Source organism: Schistocerca americana, chromosome X (genome assembly GCF_021461395.2).
Source record: "Schistocerca americana isolate TAMUIC-IGC-003095 chromosome X, iqSchAmer2.1, whole genome shotgun sequence".
NCBI lineage: Eukaryota > Metazoa > Arthropoda > Insecta > Orthoptera > Acrididae > Schistocerca > Schistocerca americana.
The window spans coordinates 436,830,296-436,853,325 of record NC_060130.1 but is presented as its reverse complement, the minus strand read 5'-3'; the positions used below and the strand labels follow the sequence as shown (position 1 = coordinate 436,853,325).

General features: G+C 41.4%; 1 non-coding gene across 1 annotated transcript; it reads right to left on the bottom strand.

The window, feature by feature from the left end:
• Positions 1–22,583: 22,583 nt before the first annotated feature.
• Trnas-cga lies at positions 22,584–22,657 on the bottom strand. The gene has a single exon. It is a non-coding gene; the product is annotated as a tRNA-Ser (tRNA).
• Positions 22,658–23,030: the final 373 nt, after the last annotated feature.

The following is a 23,030-nucleotide window of genomic DNA, read 5'->3' as shown; positions in this document are numbered from 1 at the left end:
ATCAAAACCAATTACTGTCTGCGTACTTACATTTGACACTTTTGGTCCATAACTCCCCTTGAAAGGTCTCTGTTGGATTCCTTTCATGTTAATTTCTTAAATCTGCTGTCATTTACGGCATAAATTATTCTTCTAAATTTACTGTGGTGTTTCTGACTATCTGGGAGGAGACTGAGCTGTGAAACGTGTTACTTTTACACATAAACAAGAACGATCTGTCACACTACTACACTTCAAAACACGGTTTATATGTAATTCATGTCACACAGTCTCATACGGAACCCACATCTGCTTTCTTTTATAAACTGTATATGATAAGATACTGTCATCCCCCTTCCCTTCTGTGTGAGAGGATGAATGAGCAAATGTATTTCTAGTTGCATGCTTGATGGTAGCAGACAGGCCTGTCTGCTAGAGAACAGTAGGACCAACGTGGGAACAGGTAGCTACGCTTTCTAAAAGCAGAGAAGTTTCTATTCTTAGTATGGTCCTGTCCGTCCCTTGTCATGTTGGTATCGGAAGCTGCCTCTCTGGTCACTTCCGTTTGTATCTGTTAAACAAGCTCGGTAGGAGCCCAGGTAAGTCTGTCTGCGGCGAGCGTCTGAAGTGGTAAGATCTCCGAAGCGCGTGTCTGCTAAGTCCATAGGACAATGGATTTCTTCAGTTCAGCCTAACTGAAAATTTAATCACCTTTATTTCAGGTTTAGCTCTAAAATATCTAATGTTATCTTAAATTGCAACGCAGTGTTTTTCGAGTGTGAAGTTCAGAATATCTTCCGCTAGTTGCTTTGTCACTACTTTGTGAGTAAAGTGGAACCATGTATTGATCAGTAACTCTAAGATCATCAGTTTTAAATGCGAATGTGCGTGAAATTATAACATCTCGTCTTGACAATATTTTTCAATATAGCAACTTTTCTTTATGTTCAACCCATGTGGGCTGTACTTTGTGAGACCAGTACCACGTGCTTATACAATTGTTTGACCCATCAGGTTAATAGTAAGACGACAGTAACCAGTTCGAGGTTTTTCTTTTGTAAATTGCTTTTCGATCTAATTTATTTTAATTATCAAAATTATTGTGGAGTTACACTCTTTGTGTAAACCACGTTGACTACGTGAAGCATGTGGTGTAATCATCAAAGTAGCCCTCAGCTATTCTTTTCTGGAAGATATCACAGAGAGTTAGTATGAATTTAGTATACCAGTGTGTGGTAATTTCATGATGGACAGGATTGCGCTATGAACGTAACTTCTTTGGGTGAAAATTGAATCGGTTGGTTGTGGTTAATTTCCTCTTGGATATGTTTCAACGTTCTTCGTGTGTTATTTTATGAATGCAGTGTTATGTAGACTCCCAATCTTGGCTCCCTATTTGATGTGTTCCATAAGATTACAAACTCACATTTTCACAATCCTAAATAAGGCACCAGTTTAGTTATGAATCAAGTTTGATATGCTGAAATTTTAACGGAACAATGATCAATGTTAAAATAAATGTCCAAATATAAACTGATTTATTTCTTTTTATTTAAATTGTCTTATATATATATAATCACAAGTTATCGTAAGATGAATACTAAAAGATTATAATTAATGTTAGTCTGTTTGGGAATTTGGTAAGCTAGACAGGATACCTGGTGAAACAGTTGCGCAGTAATGCAAGGTTAACTTCCTCACATAGCTCACAGCTTTTAATTCACTTTTATGGTCTTGAATATCTGCACCGCTTACACCTCAAATTAATGCAACAACATTACACCCTCTACCGACATGTCTGTACACTTTCTGTTATACAATAGATCCTTGTGTCCTAGCTTTGTGAACAATTTCACCATCACAGCCTGTTTCACGCAATCTACTCACATGTCGGGGAAAAAAACAAAGTCTCGGTTCCACAAAGATCTACAATTTAAGTGGTGCCTACTTTATAATTAGAGGATGTGAAGCATGAAATAACACAGGACTTACGGTAACACCTCTTTTCTAAACATGCAAGTGTGATGATAATAATAAACACAGTCATGATTCCATGAGAATAGATACATCCGAGTTCTATGAGTCTTATGAGCAAAATTGGTGTAGTTTGAGAGAACTAAGTGCATCCAAACTTTAATCAGTTCTATCACTCATTATAATAGAACCTCCTGTAAGATTTTACTGCATCTCTCTCTTCCGATATATGAAAAAAACATATACCGTATGCATGTTGACATCGAGCGTATTACATATACATGTACCGCCGCATTGGAACACGTGAGCAGTGCTCGAAGTCGCTTGCACGGATCTGCGTGAAGTTTTGTCGACTGCGCAGGAAGGAGAAAATATCTAGCAGTCTACCAATCACAAAAGAGAGTTCTTTTATTGGTCCTTCATAAGCAGTCTAATACATCATTTTTTGGGCTGTAACACATCCAAGCAGGGCACGACTATAGTTTTGTACACCATAATACACCTCGTTTTTTCTACCATGACTTCGTGGCCTGTGTCAGGCGCTAAAACGATATTAACACGGTTCGATCCTTTGGCTCTCACAGAAAATTGAACATTGCATGGTGTAAACAATGCAGTTTCCACAACACAGAGGTCGGAGGAAATAAAACACAGAGGTGATGTTTATCATTGACAAAAATACGGAAGTTGTCGCGACATATGGAAACCGGAAGAGTTTGTGACATTGTAGAGTATTTCCAACAGCTATTCGAAGGTTATGACCTATACAGTTAATCTCATCTTCCACAGCAAGAGGGTAGTGGATGTCTCAGTATTCCGAGTCGACAAGCATTGTTTCCTCATTTTGCAGTCATGTACACGATTACTGTCCCGTTCTTGACCATCGCTGGAAGGTGCATTCGCAACGCGCACCAGGTAGTAGAAATAAAAAGAGGTACTGTTATCTTATTGGTGAAAGAAAAAACGTGTGGAGGGCACCGCAGCTTATGGAAATAGGATGAGTCTGCAGCATTCAGGTACCCTTCCAAACAAGTCTGAAGGTGATGACCTCTACATTTAATCCCAACCTCCGCAGTGACAACTAGCAGATATCCAGTATTCCGCCAAGGCTCCCTCCATCTCAGCCAAGTGGTGTTCAAATGGTTCAAATGGCTCTGAGCACTATGGGACTTAACTTCTAAGGTCATCAGTTCCCTAGAACTTAGAACTACTTAAACCTAACTAACCTAAGGACATCACACACATCCATGCCCGAGGCAGGATTCGAACCTGCGACCGTAGCGGCCGCGCAGTTCCAGACTGTAGCGCCTAGAACCGCTCGGCTACCCCGGCCGGCTCAAGTGGTGTCAGTCAATCATTATGCAGTAATCAACATCGTACCAGTGGACGCACGGGATGGGAACACTGCTGACATGGGACTACGTACTGCAACACACCACAGTTGACAGCGCGATCAATTTTAACCATTTTATCATTTGTTCCGCAATTCCAATGCCACCTAATGACACAGCAGAATGTTTCCCAAATTCTGCATCATCGCTAAATCACCCCTCCACTACTTTGCAAGTACCATATACTAGGTTTCGAATGCAAGTAGATGACTGTGTAGTACATCCATTTGAACATATACATCAAAGTATACCAGTTGATCCGTAGTTTCAACGCCAGCCAATGACACAGTAGAATGCTTCCCAATGTCTGTATGATCGCTAAATCACCTGTCCACTACTTTGCAGCTACTGTTTACTAGACTGCGAATGCAACGTCCAATACCGATGCAATTAGGTTTTCTACATATTCCCAGCGCATCGATCATAGTGCAGAATTTACTATTACGACTGGTCATCTTTCCGTGTGTTAATGTGCCTCACAGAGAATTTTCGCATTCGTTGGATAAAGTCGGAGACTGATACATCCCTCCCACATTGCCCTTGACCAATCCTTCCTGCAGCACCAATCTTATCCACGGCACCCATCCAAAAGCACAAGATCTCTCTAGATGTGTGCGTGTCGAGGAGGTTAGCATCTCTTATCGGTGTGCTGTAGATATCAGTGTGTTGCGGTGATATAACAGACAGTTTAGAAGAAACGTATGGTTTATACATGATGGCGCCCCAGACGAATGGAGTTTAAAACATTTCACGTAAATCAACCGTGTTAAAAATTTTGAAGCATTATTTCACTGTCTGGAGTCAGTACCAAGAAGGTACCAGCATGAGAGAAATGGTCATCGAGCATAAACACACACTGCTATGGTTACATGGCTTTAAACCTAAAATGCTATATTGTTAATGCTATGCAGTTTTCGAAGTATTAGTCGTGCGGAATGCAGCGCTCTTAATACTCTAATGCAGGATATATTTGACCAACATCAGACATACAACCAACCCGCATGTTTCCTTCCCCAATCACATTGGCGACAAACTTTACAAAGATAAAAAACTAACTAGAACAAGGTCCGGAGACTGCTGTTCTGTCTCTTAGGAAATTAATGGAATTTATACGTCTTTTAAGTCGGAATGGTACATGCCTTCAATCACACTTGCCGCAACAGTTGTGCTTATAATTAGTACTAGTATCAGTTGTGATGGATGCAGCTACGTCTCACTAGAAAATGGAGCGAAGGAAAACCTACATGAATATTTTCGATGGCTGATACATTCAGGTACCACCCACATCCTGCTGCACGAAATGCACACGAAGAAGTAGAACGATCAGTAGGCAGAGGAGATGTAACAGTCTTATTGCTGTTTGCAGAAGTATCGCCACACCTCTGGTAGCATTCCTCTTGCACAAAGAAGTCCTGGTCGGATGATAGGTAGTTTAGCTCATGTATAGGATAATATAACAATTTCGTACTAACACCACATCTCTCGAATACACCCCTCTCATATTATTTAAGGTGATACGTGAGACATCGGTCCATTCTGCTACAGAACACTCTAGGGAATGGCTTAAGTCTGATAAAAGTATCGAGTCTTCTCCTCAGTACTTAAGGAATGACATTAGTACTAGTATCAGTTGTGATGGATGCAGCTACGTCTCACTAGAAAATGGAGCGAATTCGGTAATATCCATATTCAACTCCATGTGTGAAAACACAGTTACGGATTGGGATTGTAAGTTTTGAATTCTTTAATAATTCTGTGTAATACTTACGTCACCTTTGTTGGAGTATGTGTAACGAAAACCTACGTAGTTTACAGGGGGAGGTGGAGAGTTGAAAGTGAATACAGCCATAGCATAATTGTTTTGCTTTTCTGGGTCTTGAGTGTCCGGATACATTGTGGTACTTTTTCTCTCATTTTATCTATTCTCAGACGGTTTACGTAATTTTGCTAGTTTTTTTCCTCAGTTTTACATATTTCGTCGTATTTCCCTCAATTTTACGTATTTCCCTCAATTTTACGTATTTCCCTCAATTTTACGTATTTCCCTCAATTTTACGTATTTCCCTCAATTTTACGTATTTCCCTCAATTTTACGTATTTCCCTCAATTTTACGTATTTCCCTCAATTTTACGTATTTCCCATCAAGTTGTCGTAATTATACCAGGTGTTCATCGATTTTTACCGATTTTATGTTATTTTTCAATTTTTTTATGTTTTTCGATATGTACATCGTCATATTTCCGGCATACCCATGCGTTTTTTGATTTTATGATAGGATATTTGCGTGCCCTATACACCAGCCTACTAAAAATCCTTAAAATTCCGCTATTCCCGATGATCTACATGCATGCAAGATCATGGAAAGTATGGCAACACTCCTCTCGTGCCTGTATGAGACTCAACGAATGGTTCAGTTTGGATACTCGTAGTCTGGAAAGAATTCTGTGCAATGCTACGGCACACTTCTCCACCTTCATCTGACCTCCACTCAGTTGTGTAGTGATGTGCAATAGGGAGCTGACATGTGTACAGAACTGATTTCTGCTGCTGCGCTGATATTTTATCCCATAAGCATATGCTCTTATTGCTTACCAGCTTGCTACTTTTGTTTACACCTCCAACTCTGCCACCCCCAGACAACCATGTCAGGACATCTACAAACTGTAGACTTCGGGTACTTTTTTATCTTAGTAATAAGTTATTCGTCAGTTGACAGAGTTTACCTTACCCGTATCTACAGAATGCGCATCCTAGGCAACGTAATTTATAGACGAACAGTTAGCCAGTTACGCATTAGAGCCGCAAACGTCAGCAGCTAACAGCTCTACACACATACAATTATGCATACATATTACCAATCGGAAGTCTCGATTTCAACCTCTTATACGATATTTTCGACAGTGCTACAGACCCACAAATAGCGAAAAACTCGTCGCAAAACGATTCTGTGGGGGATGTAAGCACATTTAAATTTATCCTGCAAAAGAGCGTAACATCTTCGATGCAAGCTATATTAACAATATTGCGTAACAATATTGTCTATATTCTCCTGTAATAACAGCAAACTAAGCCAACCTGCTGCACCTGTTACACCTTCTTTTATGCTCTTAAAGATCCACGATGACGGCACATTATCATACCAATTCCTCTATTCTGTGTGCCAGATGTCCTTCGGAAGGATGGAGACAGTCCTACGTATTATTCTTATGTACGGTAAAGAAAATCACATTAGTCGGACGGTATAGTACTGTACTCGAATGCACCAACTCACTCACAACCAAATATTCTACAGATGCAACTCATTTGCTCTATTTTTTTCTTTTTTTGTATGCCTATGTCTATGTGTGTGTTGCGGCTGCCTTCAAATAACAGCAAACGATGGCATCTTGCTGCGCCTACCACGCCTCCTTTTATTCTCTTGAAGATCGACGATGACGACATATAATCATTCCAATTCCGCTATTTTGTGTGCTAGATATCTGTCGGATGGAGGGAGACACTCCTTCGTGAGTATTGGTCTTATGTACAGTATAGAACAGCACATTAGTCAGACGGTATGGTACTGTACTCGAATGCGACCAGTCACTCACAACCAAATGATTTACAGATGCAATGCATTTGCTCTATTTTTCTGTATGTCTATATTTATACAGTCAAGTTTCTCTAAAGTAACACTTCCCTCCTCAGTATGGCGTGGTTTTAAACTCAGCGAGGCCTGCCGAAGTGGCCGAGCGGTTCTAGGCGCTACCGTCTGGAACCGCGCGACACACATCCATGCCTCGGGCATGGATGTGTGTGATGTCCTTAGGGTAGTTAGGTTTAAGTAGTTCTGAGTTCTAGGGGACTGATGACCTCAGAAGTTAAGTCCCATAGTGCTCAGAGCTATTTGAACCATTTTTTAAACTCAGCGATGACTATTATCACTACCCACGCACCACTGGCACATCAATTGGAGAAAAGAAAACGTCCTCCAACACATAATTTACGAGTGGTGTTCAGTAAGTGATGCAACACATTTCTTTTCTCATCCAATGTCGGTTGAAAAAAATGTAGAATTTGTTTTGGAATATCGTGGAATACTCACGCTTCAGCACCTATGGCTCCATTAAGTTCCGACATGTGGAGGCGCTGCACGTAGCTTTCAAAATGGCGTCTGTAATGGAGGTGCATTCCAAGCAGAGAGCGGAAAACCAGAGCGTCGCAGATATTCATAGGCGCTTGCAGGATGTCAGCGGATACCTGGTGGTGAAGAAAATCACGGTGAATCTTTGGACGAGGCGTCTCTTATCTTTGTAACTTCATTAGACTGTTCTCCTTCATCCACTCTGCAGCCTGGATCTCGCACTTTTCGACTTCCATCTGTTTTACCCAATGGGAGGCAGTGCGAGGATGATGAGGAGGTTATTAATGCAGCGAGACGGTGGCTCCGACTTCGACCAATAGGATGGTGTCATGTGGGCATACAGACCCTCCCACTAAGGTAGCGTGAAGTCGTCGCATTGAATGGAGATTATTTTGAAAAATAGGATTTTGAGACAAAAGAGTGGGAAATATGGTATATTGTAATCTTGAATAAAACGAACACGCCTTCAGAAAAAAATCTGTTGCTTATTGAAGTCTCGTACATATGTCAAAACTCAGAACCAGTGCGATGGTGCAACGTTTACAGCACTCAGATCGTTGTGGGGAGGATTGGGGTTCGAATCCTCTTCAGGCCATTTATTCCCTACATCGATTTAGGCAGATGCTGATATGAGTAATACGATAAAGAAACGGCTGATTTCATTCCTTTCCGAATATGGAATACATTCCACAAATGCAAAACTCATTTCAACACTGATCCTGTAGTAATCTAATTTAGCTTTCCTTCATTTATAGACTGGATTGCACAACACTCTTCCCAACGCCCCAGTACGTGCCTGTTGCATTTTGCTACATTTTGGAGCCCAGCTATGTGGATACAATGGTTTCTTCAGAACAGATTTTGTTATTGTTGTCTTTCCACTGCTCTGTTCCGATGTCCCGTCATGAACATTTCACTTCTATATCTTGTGTTCACATCATTTTATTTTCTTCTCATATTACAATGCATTGTTTCATGGATAGGCTTCCGTTTGGAATGATGCTTCCGTTACCTTTATTTGAATAAGAACGCTGGTGACAAGTTAGTTACAGGTGAAGATTTCGGTGCACAACATAAACTTCTGGCTATCTGGGATCATACAATGAACGAACACTACGAAATATTCTGAATAATATACGTGAATAAAGTCCAAGTCCGTCGTATTGCTATGAAAATTCCAGCCAAACACCATACTCCAACAACAGAGCAGCCATGACGTATGTTGTAACCATATAAAAGACACTGGATTATTGACGTTATGTGGGCAGTTTTATCGCGCCGAACAGTAAAAGGCTACTCGCCACGTGACGTGGCAGAAGAGGGCGTGTCTCCAGCGAGTTGTGGTGTGGCGCTGCCTGCTGCAAGTATGTGGTGCCACTGGTTGTGGGAGCTGTTAAATTGTCCCCGTATCTGACTCGCCGGATTCAACACTCCTCATTCCCGATTTTTAGAGGCCGGTTGCTGGGTTAGCTTAAATGATTTCGTCCTCAGGTGTTAACATCGTTTGCCGGCCGCGGTGGTCTCGCGGTTCTAGGCGCGCAGTCTGGAACCGTGCGACTGCTACGGTCGCAGGTTCGAATCCTGCCTCGGGCATGGATGTGTGTGATGTCCTTAGGTTAGTTAGGTTTAAGTAGTTCTAAGTTCTAGGGGACTGATGACCACAGCAGTTGAGTCCCATAGTGCTCAGAGCCATTTGAACCATTTTTTGTTAACATCGTTTGTTTGTTTTTCTTGTTAGGCATGTTTATCAGTAGCTCATGTTCATAAAGGCTTTGGAATCCACTTCACTGCTCTTCTTAAACTGCATATTACTTTTGCACCTCATCAGTTGCGCACTTAATTACGTAATCCAGCAACGTCGCTGGTTCCCACTGGCTGCCATGTTTCAGTAACTTCCAACATCAGTTCCTCGCATTCCTGTTTCCTCACTACATTCTTGTTTTACTGATCGAGGTGCCATAGTGACTGGGCATTTGACTCGATATGGGATAGTGCAGCTTTAATACCCTTTTGTACAACGAAGATTTAATTTTTTTCGTTATTTGCCAAAACTGATTGAGGTAAATGCTGGATGATTCCTTTGAAAATAATGCGGTCGTTATTCATCTTTTGTCCTATTCGAGGTAGATCGCCAGTTGTAATGGTACGCCATCAGAGAAATGTTGAGTCCTCTCCTCTTTTCCAGACTTCTGCAACGTCTTTATCGTTGCTTCCTAAGTGAGTTAAAACGACGAGTCCTACTTTATTTTTGTACTAACAATTGCCTTTTTGTCCAGTAGTATATCACGTTTTTCAGGTAGTCTGCCTCTGTCTCATTTATACTTTACATGCAAATTCTGACATGTGATTCTTGGTCATCTTGGTTAGAACCTAGTCCAGAAATATATGAAAGCTATACATGAGTCCTAACATTTTTATAATTCATTCTGTTGTCATATGACATTACCTTGATTTTATTGAGTAACACTCATTTTCACGTGCTCTCTTGGAAGTCATAAGCATCTGTAGTTCCTTCTCTGACTGATTCAGTAGTATTTTCGAATCGTGAGCTGGTGTCTCTGAAGACATTTCAACTTATTCATTCAATAAAGTATGGTTACTACCCTGTATAGATTATACAAGTAACAAATAAACACGTATCATCTGATATTAATACTGACTGCACCATGATTAATACAAAGTCATTGTATACTGAAGACGTATACACGATGTACTATTTTAAGGATTTTGTTCTGCGAGCCTATGTAATATTACACAATTAACTATGCAATTCAGCAACGCCGCTAGTACCCACTGTCTGGCATGTTTTAGTAACTTCCAACATCAGTTACTCGTATTCCTCTGTCCTCACTTCACTTCTGTTTTACAGATCGAGGTGCTATAGTGACTGAAGCATTTGACTCGCATGTGGGAAGAGTGGGGCTTTAATACCCTTCATACCACAAAGATTTAATTTTTTTCTTTATTTCCCCCAAACTGATCGAGGCAATATTACATTATATATTATCTTTGGTAGATTGGAGCCTGGATACATGCTTTCTCATAGCCTAGGCCTCACAGGACACACAGATACAGAGACCTGTGCTACCATCCCAGTACTGACACCATACAGTAACAGCAACTTTCAACATCTCGTTTGCCTTAAGACAGTAAGAAAATTCAGTACCTTTCCATCGAATATGGAATACATTCCACAAATGCAAAACTTGTCTTAACACTGATCCTGCAGTAATCTAGTTTAGCTTTCTTTCATTTACAAACTAGATTGCACAAGACTCTTCCCAACTCCTCAATAAGTGCCTGTTGGATTTTGCTGCATTTTGGAGCCCACCTATGTCGATGCAATGGTAGCTTCAGAACATATTTTGTTATTGTAAAATCATTATCAGTGTCATCATCCTTTAGTACTGTTGACTGACTTCTCGTCCTATGACTGCGCAAGCAGTTCAATTTATCGCTGCCACGGACGTCGTAAATCTCTTCTTGCGCGAGAAAGATTTTGGAGCATCACAGCGGGAACAATTTCTTCAAGGTCTAATGAACATACTGCCGCCATTCATATTGTTATATTTTGGTGAATAGCAATATTTCTTCTACATACCATTGTTTTCTCTATCCTCATTTTTCATTCCATATTTCGCCTGGTTTAGGGAATGTAAAAATGTCATCGGTGAGTTATTTATTCTTGGTTTATATTTTTGGTTGAGGCTCCAACATTTGCTTGCATTTAGAAGCACTGAGTTCGATGTGACATTTCAAAATGTGATCTGTATTTCCTTTCTCATTTGTTGACTCAAGTTATCTTTAAATATGTCATGTGGATTATTATACTTCCCGTATTTTGATTGTCATTTGCGAATAGGTTCGTCGTGAATCATCTTCATATTTATACTTTATTGAACGGTTGGTTATAAATAACAATATTCGCAGCATTGTGTTTCTATTAATGCCTATACTTAGTAATTTTTTTTTTTTTTTCTTTTTCCGCAATGACCTGTGTCTCAATTCGAACTACGAGCACATTGTCCTTCGTGAAGCATTTAGTAGAAATGAATTAAGACTTTTAGTCTTTGTTTCGGACGATACGGGCGTGATTTAACGGTAATTCGTCCATAGTACCAGCACAGTTTGGACCCACATTGAATTTGAACACGAGGCTTCACACAGATAGAGTGCTACACGGCTGTCTCATTTTATAGTGAGTCTATTATGTACATCGTTGCTATTGTCATCGAAACAAGGCGGCGAATGACATATAAATAGAGGTAATTTGTTTTACAAATGCTCTATTATTTAGGCTGACGTCATTACAAGTAACAGTTACTTAACACGGAAGTGAATTTGGTTGATTGTCTGTATTTGAGTGTAGCGTATGAAGTGTGTCAAGCATGGTATTTAATGGGAACAAACAATTCTTCACAGTTCTGCGGCAAAAAAGCCATTGCCCTTTCCTACGGGATTTAGTTTACCGTTTCCTAAAAGTAACAGAGAGAAACAACCAGAAAGACAGTATCATCATCACTACGTTCTTACGGTTCTCTGTAATTAGTCTCGATGCCCTATCAATTGATGTTATTATCCCTTATGCTACCTGTCGTGTGCGCAAGTGGGTGATTAATACGCACTGGTAGACACTGTGTGCTGTAGGCTCTGTTACAGAAAAGCCTACTGATGCCTAGCTTTTAGCGTCAATGGACAACTTACAGCCACAACCGTTGGTGCTACCTGAAGTGGCGTGGAGACGCAGACAGTCTTTACCACAGCCTCTATGAACCAAGTAGTAATGACCTGACTTTTGTGACCTTGTGGTGCAGAAATGCATGGTTGACAGAAAATTTTATGCAAAGTCCTCACGAATAATTAATGTCTAGCCTTCTCTTCTTTGCTTAGTACTATCTTGCCATCTCAGCTATTGATGTTCATACAATAGCTTTTCTTTCCTCTAACGATTTCCTTAATTTTGTTATAAGCAGCCTGTATCTTTCCTACACTCATACATGTTTTTAAAACTGATCCGTCACTTCGTATGATCTAAGAATCAGCTATATTCTCTTTTGCTTGCTTCATTTGCTGCAGTTTTATATTTTCCTCCTTTGTCGAGCAAATGTAATATCTCATGTGTTACCCGACGATTTACGCATGCAATTGCCTTTTTCCTGTTTTTTCTCTCGTTTACCTTCACTGCGTCACTTTTCGAAGCTATCCACTTACGTTCAAGGCTAAATGCCCCGCTAAAGAACCGAATTTCCATCTAGCAAACAGCTTCAAATTTTTTATTACTTTACAAATGGGTGAATGTGTTTAATATTTGAATTTAAGGTCTTAAGCAAGACAAAGTTTAGGAAAGGTTTGAAATTATGCTCATAGGTTGTTGGAAGTCGCTAATTGTTCTTATTGCACAAATAGTCTCATTATGAATATAGTCTAGGAATTTGTGCTCCATTTTAAGCAAAAGCTAATTCTTCACCCATCGAAGTGTTTATGACGTCATGTCTTCTGAACTATATGTCGTGCTATGATATAATTTTGCAGGTACATTCAGTGGTACATCTGGATACTATCTGGGACCTGTGTTGTGGATAAAGTTAGTAGTAAGAAGGAATAAATGAAAAGGACATGCGTGATGCTGAAGTTCGAATACATGAACAGCGAAAAGTTGTAAGCGATAAACTTTTTTCAGTGATGAAATGTTTTGTAAAGGTTTGAAGTTAAGTGTAAAGTTTGTTGGCAATTTGTAAGAGCTGTCATTCTCAGATACTGAATGAATGTAATCTAGGAATTTACACGCCACCAGTTACACTACCTCAAGACAAACACTCAGTTTGTAACTGTAATACCTTCCTTATTCTGTTAAACACCTAACATAAGGTTAAACTACTTAATGAGCAGAGAATGACAGGATTTTAAATTTTTCAAATCAGTCAGTGATTATGGAAAACATTAAAAATCTATTTTTTTATGCTTCATCACTGCAACTGGTACCGGGTTCCGGGATAGCGTTTTAGTAATGTAGATAGTATTCCTCTTCATTTCCTTTCGTGGTGTTGCGAAATTAACTCTGCAGAGCCATATCGGATCATGTTTCAAGGCCAGATTAGTCTATCATGCAGTCTGTTGTATCTGTAACTGCTACTGGAATGACAAGTTAGTATGACCTCACCACAAACACCTTCCTGGGTGGTAGAGCTTAGCCAATAGTTGTCAGGAAGGCCTTCACCTCTCCACACTGGACGAGTTTGCAGTGCTGTAGTGGGTAGGTATCATATGTACAGGGTGTTTCAAAAATGACCGGTATATTTGAAACGGCAATAAAAACTAAACGAGCAGCGATAGAAATACACCGTTTGTTGCAATATGCTTGGGACAACAGTACATTTTCAGGCGGACAAACTTTCGAAATTACAGTAGTTACAATTTTCAACAACAGATGGCGCTGCAAGTGATGTGAAAGATATAGAAGACAACGCAGTCTGTGGGTGCGCCATTCTGTACGTCGTCTTTCTGCTGTAAGCGTGTGCTGTTCACAACGTGCAAGTGTGCTGTAGACAACATGGTTTATTCCTTAGAATAGAGAATTTTTCTGGTGTTGGAATTCCACCGCCTAGAACACAGTGTTATTGCAACAAGACGAAGTTTTCAACGGAGGTTTAATGTAACCAAAGGACCGAAAAGCGATACAATAAAGGATCTGTTTGAAAAATTTCAACGGACTGGGAGCGTGACGGATGAACGTGCTGGAAAGGTAGGGCGACCGCGTACGGCAACCACAGGGGGCAACGCGCAGCTAGTGCAGCAGGTGATCCAACAGCGGCCTCGGGTTTCCGTTCGCCGTGTTGCAGCTGCGGTCCAAATGACGCCAACGTCCACGTATCGTCTCATGCGCCAAAGTTTACACCTCTATCCATACAAAATTCAAACGCGGCAACCCATCAGCGCCGCTACCATTGCTGCACGAGAGACATTCGCTAAGGATATAGTGCACAGGATTGATGACGGCGATATGCATGTGGGCAGCATTTGGTTTACTGACGAAGCTTATTTTTACCTGGACGGATTCGTCAATAAACAGAACTGGCGCATATGGGGAACCGAAAAGCCCCATGTTGCAGTCCCATCGTCCCTGCATCCTCAAAAAGTACTGGTCTGGGCCGCATTTCTTCCAAAGGAATCATTGGCCCATTTTTCAGATCCGAAACGATTACTGCATCACGCTATCTGGACATTCTTCGTGAATTTGTGGCGGTACAAACTGCCTTAGACGACACTGCAAACACCTCGTGGTTTATGCAAGATGGTGCCCGGCCACATCGCACGGCCGACGTCTTTAATTTCCTGAATGAATATTTCGATGATCGTGTGACTGCTTTGGGCTATCGGAAACATACAAGAGGCGGCGTGGATTGGCCTCCCTATTCGCCAGACATGAACCCCTGTGACTTCTTTCTGTGGGGACACTTGAAAGACCAGGTGTGCCGCCAGAATCCAGAAACAATTGAACAGCTGAAGCAGTACATCTCATCTGCATGTGAAGCCATTCCGCCAGACACGTTGTCAAAGGTTTCGGGTAATTTCATTCAGAGACTACGCCATATTATTGTTATGCATGGTGGATATGTGGAAAATATCGTACTATAGAGTTTCCAAGACCGCAGCGCCATCTGTTGTTGAAAATTGTAACTATTGTAATTTCGAAGGTTTGTCTGCCTGAAAATGTACTGTCGTCCCAAGCATATTGCAACAAACGGTGTATTTCTATCGCTGCTCGTTTAGTTTTTATTGCCGTTTCAAATATACCGGTCATTTTTGAAACACCCTGTATGTCTAACGTGCAAGCAGAAAAATAGTTTATTATGAGCGTAAGATACAACAATCTTGGTGTTGACAGGTGGCAGTCAGCACCTGGAAAGCGCGGGCTGGTCTCGGTCGGTGAAGCTTGTTGAGATGAGTGACTGGCCTCTTGTCATGGTCCTCGTTTGGCATCGCCTCACTAGCAGGCGCCCAGGTTATGCGATCAGCACTTCCCCGGTATAGCGTCCCATTAGCTCCCAGGCACCAGGCTGTCGGTCGGTGCCTGTCTGCAAAGTCGGCCGCATTAGCTGGGCAGAGCTCACTGCAGGAAGCGCCGAGGCGCTCAGAGTCGAACCGTGGACACCAGCGAGGACGGCACCATCAGTGCAGCGCAGGCAAAGAGTGTGCTCGGACAGGGAAAGCAGCTAAGTTTTCCCGCACATGGTGACAGCGAGTGGTCGGCTAAGCGGCCCAGGCACGAACCGCAGACTCCCACGGTAGGCGGCCTGCAGTGGACTTAAGTAGGCCAGCGGCTGATCCGCAAACTGGAACGTACAAGTCAGCAGCATTCGGATTTTGGCGCGGATAGCAGCCTCGCGGGGAATGAAGACAGCGTCCAGCAGTGATCGTTTGATGATCGATTCCTAGATGTTGACCGACGTAGGCTGCCCCTCTTAGATGGCTCCTGGCCGTTTTTGAAACGGCAGGACGTTCCCTACTAAAGCACCGGAATGCGAAGCCTAGTCGTTGGGCAGCCATGACATCGCCTTGGTGGAATAGTCCTTCCGCTATGTGAGGGGTACAACGGTCCTGGTGTGCTGTGACGGTACCGCACCTTCGCTCTTTAGGAGAATCGAACGGTGACTGCATAATCTGAATACGACTTCTTTCGCAAGACCACTGATGATTCTTGCGCCACCCTGCCGTGACGTCTGTCTGCTCAGTCGATCATCGGTCTCTTCCGCTGGGCCTGGCAGCGCCGTGGTGCAACACACGCAAGCCATCCTGTGGTGGGAGAGGAAGCTGAGGGACATTAAGTAAATATAAATGTACACTGCATTTATATCCACAGATAAAAGTAAAGAGATTAACCAAAATTATTAAACATAAATACCTTTAACTATATGACAGCACTAGAATATTTCAGAACAGATGACTATAACAACCATACAGAAATTAATACTCGTACTAACAGCTGTCGTTGATCAATGGCTAATGGAACTCGCAAATGATACAGATATTGTTCTCCCTATTTAGCTACTTTTTTCTCAGTTTAGTTTACAATACCTACTTAATTGAATATACGCAATTAATTCCATGTACGGAATGAGGACTGTTCGTAGAATTATGAAGACTTCCTGGACACTATCTTAGATAATACCTAACGGCGATCTTGTGATTGTTGCACTAATCCTTTGCTGATGCTCATACACTAGAGTCATGAGCGCACAAAACCAAATCATACTACTTTGCAAACCTTTATGTATCGTTGGTATATAGTTTCTTAATAATTTGTTTTCCAGTAGAAGCTTTCAGTACCACATTCAGCGGGTCCTGAAGAATTGACTGATTATGAGGAAGTTCAGTCATCAAAAGGAGCAGCAAATTTGTAATCCGCAAATTATATGTGATGAGTCACTTCACCTGCTTGTTCATAGGTAAAGCAGTTATATGTTGACGAGCCGTTTTCATTGTTGAAAATAGTTTCCTTTACGCGATAAGTCTCAACTTCTTCAAAGATTATTTACCAGTTCCTTTTCGAATATTTTTAAGTGTCCATGACCCAATGAATTCACTGTAGATTACGCTGTAAATGTTTACCAATAGAACTACCAGGGCCTAAGAATATTAACATATGTTGCGAAGTAAATAAATCAGATTATAGAAAGAGAGGATCCACCGAAAACGTGTTTATTCTCATTTGTAGAATCTTCTCAGTTTATCACCCTAGTCATGGCGTCAGGCTGTCGGAACGTTTCGAAGAGCTTCCTACCCGTAATCTTCAGGTGCAGTCCTGCTAACTGAGACTTCTTTGCTGTGGCGTAACGTTGCAGTCTCAACGTCCTCAGAGACGTATCATTGTGAATAACAGAGGGGAACTAAGGGGTACATGGAATAGGACTTGGACTTACGTTACTTTTCTCATTTATTTATTTCCCTTCCAGCAGACGTCTGTGCCATTTACAGTTGAACGCAGAATAAATCACTATATAAACAGAAAATGTGTACTGGAAAAATCAGGAGCATCGAAACAGTGAAGTGTAGAATCTTATTATAATAATAATAATAAACTTTAGAGCTCATGTTTACTGGGCACTTTTTCCTTCTTTTGTTACACACTACCACCTCCCAAAACGTGGAAAGCAAAATGCTTGCAATAGAAGAGATGGTTGACAGTATCGAAGTGCTCACAACTGTAAGGGTATGTATTTTTGAACCCATGGATACCAGCTATTTTTTCTTGTTTCGGTGTGTACTACCACCTCTGAAAGTTAGTCACCAGAGTTCTCGATCACCTTGTACACAGGGTGTAAACCACAACTGTTGTCAGCTTACCACAGTGATGTAGTGAAACTTAAGACGAACAATTTTATATCAGACACTACCTCAAATTGGCCAACAGAAACCACCTAAGCTACAGCGCATGAGCGTCGTGAGAATATTTACGATACATTCTCTATGTATTCAAGCAAAATATTATTCCTAGAGCAAAAGGAAGCAGGACCTTCTTTTCAGGAAATTTAATTTGGTTTAATTCTGTACTGGAATACGTTTTCGTTAAAGACCGCGGTTTTCAAGCTGTTCAAGAAAAACGAACAAAAGCGACATTTAAACGCATCCCCACCCCCCACATTCACCCTCCAGCGGTCAGAATTTTTAGTATGTTGTTCATGGTACACCCTCCTCCCACTATACAAAAATTTACTGTTACAGGAATTATTTCCCATATTCGACATTTTTGGTCTTTATTTACTGTGCTATTAGGACAGCGGCTTACAATTAGTTTTGTATTTCGTCAACGCTTTGATTTAAAATTTCCCATGAGGGAAAAGACTTCTGTAAACGTTAGTCAAAAACTAATTGTGTTTACAATTCGATCTGAACACAACCTTTACAAGCACAGTAGTTTTGTAGTAATAAGACTAGCCGAACAAAACAGTTTAACAGTTGTTTTTATGCTATTAAAAGTCACAGAATTGTAAGATAAAATTGACAAGAGTGCAAATTTTACAATTTGTAAGTGCACGACTAAAAAAATGGCTCGGAGCACTATGGGACTTAACATCTGTGGTCACCAGTCTCCTAGAACTTAGAACTACTTAAACCTAACCAACCTAAGGACATCACACACATCCATGCCCGAGGCAGGATTCGAACCTGCGACCGTAGTAGTCGCGCGGTTCCGGACTGAGCGCCTAGAACCGCTAGACCACCGCGGCCGGCTGCACGACTAAGCTGGAGTCGTTATAGCCCAGTCAATGAAGACCAAAAAACGTCGAATATGGGAAATAATGAGTGTAGTCGCAAATTTTTGTACAGTGGTAGACGGGGTGCAATGTACAACATACTACAAATCCTTACCTTGGAGGGAGGGTGGAGGTCAGCGTGGGGGTGTCGGTGCGTTTGGAGGCCACTTTTGCACGCTTTTCTTGAAGAGCTCGAAAAACCGTGGCCACTAGTGAAGACGTATTCCGGTACAAAATCAAGTTACATTAAATATCCAACAAAAAAGTCTAGATCGTTTTTTCTAGGTCCGTTAATTTGCGCGAAGAGAGCGAGGAAATATTGAAAATCCCGCACGACGCGCATGCACTGTACGTTCCAGGGTTTTTGCAGAACAATTTGAGGTATTTTCCCGAACTGGTATACGACAAGTGTCCCATATCAAATGGTTCGTCTCGACTTCCTCTACACCACTGAAGTGCGTTGTTAACAGTTGTTTGCACACTGTATATGATCCAGCTGCCTTATTTTTTAAGTAACGGGTTAGGTAATGTGTCGCTCATACTAAGTGACGTCTTGACACCTAAGTAAGGATGTCCGAACGACGATTTGAACGTAACTTATCCGTAAGTATTCATTCTATTAGTGTCTGTAACAATTCATTCCAATAAGATGTGCTCCCAGATGTGTCTCATCCATTGTATTCCACCTCATGGTCTTTCGTAAGTTAAGCCATAGGTATCCGACGAACAAAGTGGTGACTCAATATTGATCTGTAAGGACACCTGTAAGGGATATTCTCTGCAGGTAAAATGGAGACACAGGGGAAAACAAGGCAAAAAGTGAGAGGGCGCTGACGTGCAAGGAGGGCGAGGGGAGGTCAGGGCACGCTTAATTAAACGGGCGCGCGGTCGCAGGTCTTACGGTAATCTCTTCATTTCAGACCGACTCAGCCTACACTCTACCAGCGATCCTAAGCAGTATTACGGAAAGAACCTGAAAGCAGTGTTTCCTCTTATATCGTAAGTTAGGAAATCAGCAAAGAAAACGCCTTTTACTTTGAGAGCGATAGAACATCGAATACAAGTATAAATTTTAAACAGGAAGGCGTGTAGAGGCTGTGAGATATACACTACTTGACCTATTCTGTTTGAGAGCTTAGGTTTCAGCGACCTGCATCAACTTGAACACTATCATTTCCCGGTCGAGGCATCATCATTTTGTAAAATGAGACAAGAATTCTAAAAAAAAGGCTCTCTTTAGCTTAAACTGCAGCTGATTCGCCGTTGGCAGCCAATCAACTGTTTTAGTAGTTTTGTTTACTACCACCCCTTCCCCAGTTCTCTTGTTTCTAGGCAAGAGTATGAAGTCTAACTAATATGACGTAATTTCTCTCACAATAACGGAATTAGTAAACAATGTATAGATTAGATCTCGTTCGAGAGCCATCAGCTTTGTCACTCCGAGCAGAACCTGTTCAGGTTGGTTGAAAACCAGCCTGGGAGGCTTAGGCAACTCGTAATGACCCGCCTCGGACGTGGCTGTGTGCCTTAAATGTTCCATTACATAGTGTGTGCTACATTGACCTATCATATTGGATAAAAGTAAGCAACCCCAGAGAAATGAGCAAATACAATATGATCAGTGCGTACAAAGATAACTAGCATGGCCAGTTAGAACAGTTGTAACTAAACTGTTATTACCGCATCGTTCTTTTTGAGTGTACACGACTCATAGAGCCTCTCGTTTAGCGCGAAGTAACGCGTCATGGCATCAAAATCTCAACGTACACAGATACACACACACACACACACACACACACACACACACACACACACACACACACACATATATATATATATATATATATATATATATATATATATATATATATTCCTAAAGTGCTCTTTTTTACTCGGGAAAAAGCTGAAACACTTTCTTTTGTCGTACTCATGCGTCGACACACAAAAATCTGCGTTATACAATTTTTCATTGTCGAAATTTCTTTTCTTCTTTCATACACTTCCCTGCATCACGTATCTTCAATTGCTTTCATTTCAGTACTCACTTACGCCTATGTCTGTCGTTTCTGTCGCAGTGCTACAATCGAATATTGAAACTTATTGTGATCTGCTCCTGAAAAATCAATTCTGAAAGATGTGTTTTAGTTTTTAAGCCTTGGTTTATCTATCATGTCTTTCGGTAATGCTATTACAAAAGACAATATGGACATACGATTTTGATTCATTACTTATTTCGTTCAAGAACACAAAGTTTTTGAATGTCTTTCCTGCGAATTCATTGAAAACTCCTCACATAGTTGTCCTTACACTTCTACTGCTTTTGATCAGCTTCTTTTTTTGTCAGCATTAATTAGGCCATGTTTTAAATCTGCAACACAGTTCTCACTCCTTTCGCAGTTCATAGAAGACCCAAAATTAAAAGTCGATAAACAAATATAAAACTTAAATAATATAAAAGGTAGGGAGTAAGGACATTTATACCATTTACGTGGAACCACTGCCGTTTACGGTCTAGTAGCAGGTAATGCTTGTAATATCTAGATCATCGGTCATTATAATTACAGACCAAAAATTATGAGTCATCCTAGTTACTAATATCTGCCAAAAAGGCCGTAGCTGTAGCTCCTCAAGCTGCTGAAATTCAAGGACGTCACGCTTGACGGCTTCGAAGTAACTGAGATCATGTCACACCCCAAAAAAGAAGCATATAGGAATATAAAGGAAAAAAAAGTGGCTTCAGCAGAAATTATTTGTTTTCACTGTTCGGCGACCATTTGTACTACCTCTGGTCCTCTATAGTTGCCGGGCGCTGGTAGCCGAGCGGTTCTAGGCGCTTCAGTTAGGTTTAAGTAGTTCTAAGTTCTAGGGGACTCATGACCTGAGATGTTAAGTCCCGTAGTGCTCAGAGCAATTTGAACCTCTATAGTTTAATTAAACACCAGTCTATTGGGTTAGTCCCTCGTGAAAAATTTGTCACCAGTGACACATTTTACTTATCCTGTTTAAGTTTTTTTCCATGTCTTAAGCAATATCTGCATTTTAAATATTTTATTCATTTTATAGCTCAGATTGTATTTTATTCTTTTCAAAGTGTAAAAATTTATAATTTTCCATAGAACTATTAAACATTTCAATATTTCATTTGTTTTCGACGTTGTATGATGTGATATGCAATTTTGGTGTTACGGATATAGCGTCGTTGTTCAAGTCTTGACGTGGCTGTTACCTCGCCATGACTGACTGGCCAGAACGCTAAGCTAAGTTTTCAACACGCACTGTATTCTCGAAACAAGTTCAAATTACGATATTAGATGTTCATAACCTGACTATGTTACACGGATCAACATATTTGATCAGGCGCACATCCAAAATTGAGAAGCGTGTTAACTGAATAAAACGTCCTCTTCAGTAGTCAGTAATTTGTTATTTATTGCACGACCAGTTTTGGAGCCTAAAGCTTCATCTTCAGGTGCCACCAATTGCAAACAAGAGAAGGAGCTCCAGAACGAGATTTTTCACTCTGCAGCGGAGTGTGCGCTGATATGAACTTCTTGGCAGATTAAAACTGTGTGCCGGGCCGAGACTCGAACTCGGGACCTTTGCCTTTCGCGGGCAAGTGCTCTACAGAGCTACCCAAGCACGACTCACGCCCCGCCCTCACAGCTTTACTTCTGCCAGTACCTCGTCTCCCACTTTTCAAACTTTACGGAAGCTGAAACTTCCTGGCAGATTAAAACTGTGTGCCCGACCGAGACTCGAACTCGGGACCTTTGCCTTTCGCGGGCAAGTGCTCTACCAACTTTTTTTTTTTATTTAGGAGTGTGCGCTGATATGAAACTTCCTGGCAGATTAAAACTGTGTGCACCGACCGAGACTCGAACTCGGGACCTTTGCCTTTCGCGGGCAAGTGCTCTACCAACTGAGCTACCGAAGCACGACTCACGCCCGGTACCCACAGCTTTACTTCTGCCAGTACCTCGTCTCCTACCTTCCAAACTTTGCAGAAGCTCTCCTGCGAAACTTGCAGAACTAGCACTCCTGAAAGAAAGGATATTGCGGAGACATGGCTTAGCCACAGCCTGGGGGATGTTTCCAGAATGAGATTTTCACTCTGCGCCTTTACGGAAGCTCTCCTGCGAACCTTGCAGAGGGCGGGGCGTGAGTCGTGCTTGGGTAGCTCGGTAGAGCACTTGCCCTCAAAAGGCAAAGGTCCCGAGTTCGAGTCTCGGCCCGGCACACAGTTTTAATCTGCCAGGAAGTTTCAAGAGAAGGAGCTACTAACGTACAGCAAATGTGGGTCTGACATA